Source organism: Lathyrus oleraceus, chromosome 2 (genome assembly GCF_024323335.1).
Source record: "Lathyrus oleraceus cultivar Zhongwan6 chromosome 2, CAAS_Psat_ZW6_1.0, whole genome shotgun sequence".
NCBI lineage: Eukaryota > Viridiplantae > Streptophyta > Magnoliopsida > Fabales > Fabaceae > Lathyrus > Lathyrus oleraceus.
The window spans coordinates 254077284-254083794 of NC_066580.1; positions in this window are offsets into that span (position 1 = coordinate 254077284).

The window sequence follows — 6511 nt, forward strand, 5'->3', positions numbered from 1 at the left end:
ATTCGACGCATTCAAAGGAAGTACGCGCCTGCAGCCAGATCTTCTGATGTTGTTGTTAGGGATCCTTAGGATGACTAGTCTCCTTTTCTCTTGTATTTTTTATTTGGTTTCTGAAATTGTACTCAGCGTAATCCTTCCAATTATAAATAAAAAGAGATTTTTATGGTCATATCAAATTGTTGCAATTATTGTTATATATTTGTAAATGATATAGTAAGTTCCTTGAAAGTAAAAATAAACAAACAAGCATTGAATTTCATGCATAATTTGCATAAGTAGGTTTCTCTTTCGCTAGATGTCTCATTGGTGTTTCTTCTGTGCTTCACCCAAGCTGACTCATCGGTACACCACTCGCACCAATCATCTCAGAATCATGGAACACTTGGAGCAAGAGAATAGAGAGCTGAAGGACGAGATTGCCCGACTGACTACCATGATGGAGTCAGTGCTAGCTGCCCAGAGTCAATCTTCTCCAACACCTGCAACTCTTCCTCAGAGGACGGTTATTTCAGAGGTGGCTACCTCTACCATGCCTGTTGCTGTCGCTCACTTTACGTCTGCCATGTCTTCCGGATTCCCGTGGGGAATGCCGTCCAACTTCATGCCTGAAGGCTTTGCGCCTACCTTTGCTTTTATGCCGACATCTAGCCCGGTCATGTCTGTGCCACTTCCCGTTGTGCACACCTTGCCTCGTGTAGAGGATACCATTTATCATTCCGAACCGTCTGAGGGTCCGGATATTTACGAGAAAATGGACGAAATGAAGGATCAATTTCTTGAGTTGCGCAAGGAATTGAATACACTAAGGGGTAAGGATTTGTTTGGGAAAAGTGCTACTGAGTTATGTTTAGTTCCAAATGTGAAGATCCCGGTGAAGTTCAAAGTGCCTGACTTTGAAAAGTATAAAGGGAACACGTGTCCACTCAGTCATCTAGTGATGTATGCCCGCAAGACGTCTACCCAAACTGACAATGATCAACTGTTAATTCACTACTTCCAAGACAGTTTGATCGGTGCTTTGCTCCGTTGGTATATGGGTTTGGACAGTGCGAGCATTCCCACTTTCGACGACTTGGGAGAGGCTTTTGTCAAGCAATATAAGTACAATATGGATATGGCGCCTCATAGAGACCAGCTGAGGTCATCATCAAGTATCTTCAGTTAACCCTGTATTCTCTAATAATCAATCAGTACCAATTCAACAACAACAACGTCAACAACAATAACCGCAACAACGAGCAAACACATACAACATCAACAATACCAACAACTATCATCAACAAAACTTCAAGAGGAAGAAGGTCTCTTTTGACCCAATTCTTATGTCATACGCAGAACTCTATCCATCTTTGGTTCTCAAGAACCTAATCCAACCAAGAAACCCGCCGCAAATTTCAGAACCACTTCCGTGTTGGTATAAACCTGAACTCCGTTGTGCTTTTCAACAAGGGGCACCCGGACATGATATAGAAAATTGATATCCACTCAAGTATGAGGTTCAGAAGCTGATGAAGAGTGGAATGGTTTCCTTTGAGGACCATGCACTAAACGTGAAAGTAAATCCATTACCCGCCCATGGAAATTCTTCTGTTAATATGGTAGAGGGTTGCCCTGGCGAGTTTAAGGTTTTTGATGTTCGTTTTATCCGGAGGTCCTTAGTACATATGCATAAGGACATTTCCTTGGTGAGTGATTGTGAGCACGACCACGAGGGTTGTATTGTTTGCAGTGTTAATTCAAGGGGTTGTGAAGTCGTGAAAAGGGGCATCCACCGACTGATGGATGAAGGCATGATTCAGATTGTTCAATCCCGTCATGTAGATGACGATGTAAATGTCATAATGCCCATTTTCAAGCAGCCAGAGAGATTGGTAATTCAGTATGACAGCAGCAACAATAACAATGTCAGTAATAGATCAGTATCACCGTTGGTTATACGGTTAGTGGGTCCATACCCGTATTCATCTAATAAAGTTGTTCCGTATCAGTATAATGCTACAATGATGAATGATGGTCAAGAGGTCCCGTTGCCAACAACCAGTTCGGTGGTGAGCATTGTTGATGTTACCAAGGTGACCCGAAGTGGTCGTGTGTTTGGGTCGGTGTTCCCAAAGGATAAAGAAGAATCAGTTGTTAGTAAGAAGGTAGAAGTGCCTGTTGTGGATCCGATTAGTGCTTCAAAGGGTAAGTTTGGTGAATCCAAAGATTTGAAGACTAATGATGATGATGATGAGGTACTTTGGTTGATCAAAAGGAGTGAGTTTAATGTGGTGGAGCAGCTGTTCCAAACCCCCTTAAAAATCGCAGTGTTGTCTCTGCTCATGAACTCAGAAGTACACAGAGAAGCACTACAGAAAGTTCTCGAGCAAGCTTTTATGGAACATGATGTTATAGTGGATCAGTTTGATTATATTGTGGCTAACATCACTTCCTGCAACAATCTCAACTTTTATGATGAAGAACTCCACGAGGAGGGCAAAAATCATAACTTGGCTTTGCATATCTCTATGAACTGCAAAGATGATGCTTTGTCGAATGTGCTTGTTAACACCGTGTTTTTGTTGAATGTACTGCCAAAGTCAACATTGTCAAAGCTATCATATCAAGGAGAACCTATGAGGTATAACGGTGTAATCATCAAAGCTTTTGACGGTTCATGCAAAACAGTGATGGGTGAAGTGGACCTTCCAGTTAAGATAGGTCTGAGTGACTTCCAGATTACTTTTCAAGTAATGGATATCCACCCGGCCTACAATTGCTTGTTGGGAAGGCCATGGATCCATGAGGCGGGAGTTGTTACCTCCACATTGCATCAGAAGCTTAAATTTGTAAAAAATGGAAAACTTATAAATGTTGGCGGGGAGAAGGCACTGTTGGTTAGCCACATGTCATCTTTCTCTTATGTTGAAGTTGAGGATGAGGTTGGAACTCTGTTCCAAGCCTTATCTATTGCTGCTAAAAAGAGAGTTGGGGCACCTATGTCCTTATTGAAGGATGCAAAGAAGATTGTAGAAGAAGGCAATATTGACCAATGGGGGCGCATGGTAGAGGTCTCCGACAACAAAGGTAGAACCGGTATGGGTTTTCAGCAAGGTTCATCAACTGCAAGATCTGAAGATATTCAACTTAGCTTCCATAGCAGATGGTTCATTCATGGCAATAAACAACACTTAGCTGCTGTGCTAGAGGATGACGAAGAGGAAGACTACACCAATTTTGTGACGCATGGAAAGGCTTGCAACAATTGGACTGCTGTTGATGTTCCTATTATTTTTCATTGATCTAAGTAATTACTTTTATATGTTTTCAAAATCCTTCTCCTATGCCTAAGGGAGAAGCGAACATTGTTTGGGCATTTTCAAATTGATCATTAATAAAATTAATTATATTCATCCACATCTATGATGTTTGTTTTTACTTTTTGCTTTATTCTGAAAATGGTAATCACAAAAAACATAAATAAACAATATAATTGTCCATCTGCATAATATTTGGTCACAAATTCACTTCTCTAAAATCAAAATATCAAATCATTATGCAGGTTGGTTCCTAACCCCATTGAATACAATGATCCTCCTCCTTCTCCAAATTTTGAATTCCCTGTGTTTGAGGCCGAGGAGGAAAGTGATGAAAAAGTGAGTGATGAATTATCTCGTCTTCTTGAGCATGATGAAAAAGCCATTCAGCCGTTCGAAGAGCAGATTGAGTTAGTCAACTTGGGTTCCGAGGATGATGTGAAGGAAGTCAAGATTGGGTCTCGATTGTGTCCAGATGCGAAGAAGGGGTTGATTGATCTTCTTCGAGAGTATTCAGATGTGTTTGCTTGGTCCTATCAAGACATGTCTGGGTTGGATTCTGAGATTGTGGAGCATAGATTGCCGTTGAAGCCAGGATGCCCGCCAGTCAAGCAGAAATTGAGAAGAACGCATCCTGATATGACAGTGAAGATCAAAGAAGAAGTGCAAAAGCAGATTGACGATGGTTTCCTTGTGACCGCTGAGTATCCGCAATGGGTGGCCAATATTGTGCCTATGCCGAAGAAAGATGGAAAAGTCAACATGTGTGTTGACTATAGAGATTTGAATAAATCCAGTTCGAAAGATGATTTCCCTTTGCCACACATTGATATGTTGGTGGATAATATTGCTAAATTCAAAGTCTTTTTGTTTATGGGTGGATTTTCCGGATATAATCAGATCAAGATGGCACCCGAAGATATGGAGAAGACCACATTCATTACACCTTGGGGAACATTCTGTTATAGAGTGATGCCTTTTGGTTTAAAGAATGCTGGTGCAACTTACCAAAGAGCAATGACTACCCTTTTTCATGATATGATGCATAAAGAGATTGAAGTTTATGTCGATGACATGATTGCTAAATCGATTGATGAAGAGGAACATGTTGAGAATTTGTTGAAGCTTTTCCAGCGTGTGAGGAAGTATGAACTCCGCTTGAATCCCAATAAGTGTACTTTTGGTGTTCACTCTGGTAAGTTGTTGGGATTTATTGTCAGCGAGAAGGGTATTGAAGTTGATCCTGCCAAGGTCAAAGCAATACAAGAGATGCCTGCGCCCAAAACTGAGAAGCAAGTCAGATGTTTTCTCGGTCGCTTGAATTATATCTCAAGATTCATTTCACACATGACTACCACATGTGCGCCTATATTCAAGCTTCTTCGGAAAGATCAGTCTTGTGATTGCACCGAAGACTACCATAAAGCTTTTGACAGTATCAAGGAATATATGCTTGAACCTCCGATTATGTCTCCCCCTGTTGAAGGAAGACCATTGATCATGTATTTGACTGTGCTCGAAGACAGTATGGGTTGTGTTCTAGGTTAGCAAGATGAGACTGGAAAGAAAGAATTTGCAATTTACTACCTCAGTAAGAAGTTCACCGATTGTGAGACTCGATATTCTATGCTTGAGAAGACTTGTTGCGCATTGGCTTGGGTCGCTAAGCGTCTGCGTCAATATATGTTAAATCATACCACTTAGTTGATATCCAAAATGGATCCAATCAAGTATATATTTGAGAAGCCCGCTTTAACTGGGAGGATTACCCGTTGGCAGATGTTGTTATCAGAGTATGATATCGAATACCAATCTCAGAAAGCAATCAAAGGTAGTATCTTGGCTGACCATTTGGCTCACCAACCAATTGAATATTACCAGTTAGTACAGTATGATTTTCCTGATGAAGAGATCTTATACTTGAAAGTGAAAGATTGTGATGAACCATTGCTTGAATAAGGGCTAGAACCTGGTTCCCGTTGGGGCATGGTATTTGATGGAGTTGTTAATCAATATGGAAATGGCATTGGGGAAGTGATTATTACTCCTCAAGGCACAAATGTTCTGTTTACATCTAGATTGACTTTTAAGTGTACAAACAACATGGAAGAATATGAAGCTTGCATTATGGGGCTCGAAGAGGCCATTGGTCTCAGAATAAAGTACTTGGATGTCTTTGGAGATTCAACTTTTATTGTGAATCAGACCCAAGATGAATGGGGTTGTTGAAGCTGCGAACAAGAATATCAAGAAGATTATTCAGAAGATGGTTGTCACATATAAGGATTGGCATGAAATGCTCCCATATGCTTTGCACGGGTATCGTACATCCATCCGCACTTCAACAGGGGCAACCCCTTTATCTCTTGTATATGGTATGGAAGCAGTACTCCCCATAGAGATTGAGATCCCTTCATTGCGTGTGCTCATGGAATCCAAGTTGACTGAGGCTGAATGGTGTCAGACCAAGTTTGACCAGCTGAATTTGATTGAAGAGAAGAGGTTGACTGCCATGTGTCATGGACAGTTATATCAGTAGAGAATGAAGAAAGCTTCTGATAAGAAGGTCAAACCACGTGTATTCAGAGAAGGTGATCTTGTGCTCAAGAAGATTCTATCTTTCAAACCAGATTCTAGGGGCAAATGGACTCCTAATTATGAAGGCCCATGCGTTGTCAAGAGAGCCTTTTCAGGCGGTGCTTTGATTCTTACAACTATGGATGGTGAAGAGTTCACTCGTCCTGTGAACGCAGATGCAGTCAAGAAATATTTTGCCTAAAAAAAAGAAAAGAGCAGCTCGCTATGTTGAAAACCCGAAAGGGCGGCTTAGGCAAAAATGAGCGTCTCGGTGGATTGAAAACCCGAAAGGGCGATCCAGGCAAAAGTTAGAGACATAAAATAGAAAGAATTTTCCGATAAGTTGAGTACCCCACCTTGGGGCAACTTATGAAAAAATTAGGGATTATGGCAAGTAATTTCACTCTGCTGATCTTCAATTTGGAGAAACTTTGAGCATAAGGGTTGACATCAATTCATCATCCCCGGTAGCAGCCGAAAGCACAGCGGACATCAAAGAGTTGGTAGAAGGATTAGTGGTCATTTGTATTCAATGTAACCCTTTTCCATGTAAATTACCATTTTCAACCTTGTAAAAATCTATGGAGTCTTGTCATTTACAGACTACCATTCCATTAAATAAAGTTGAGCTTTTATCC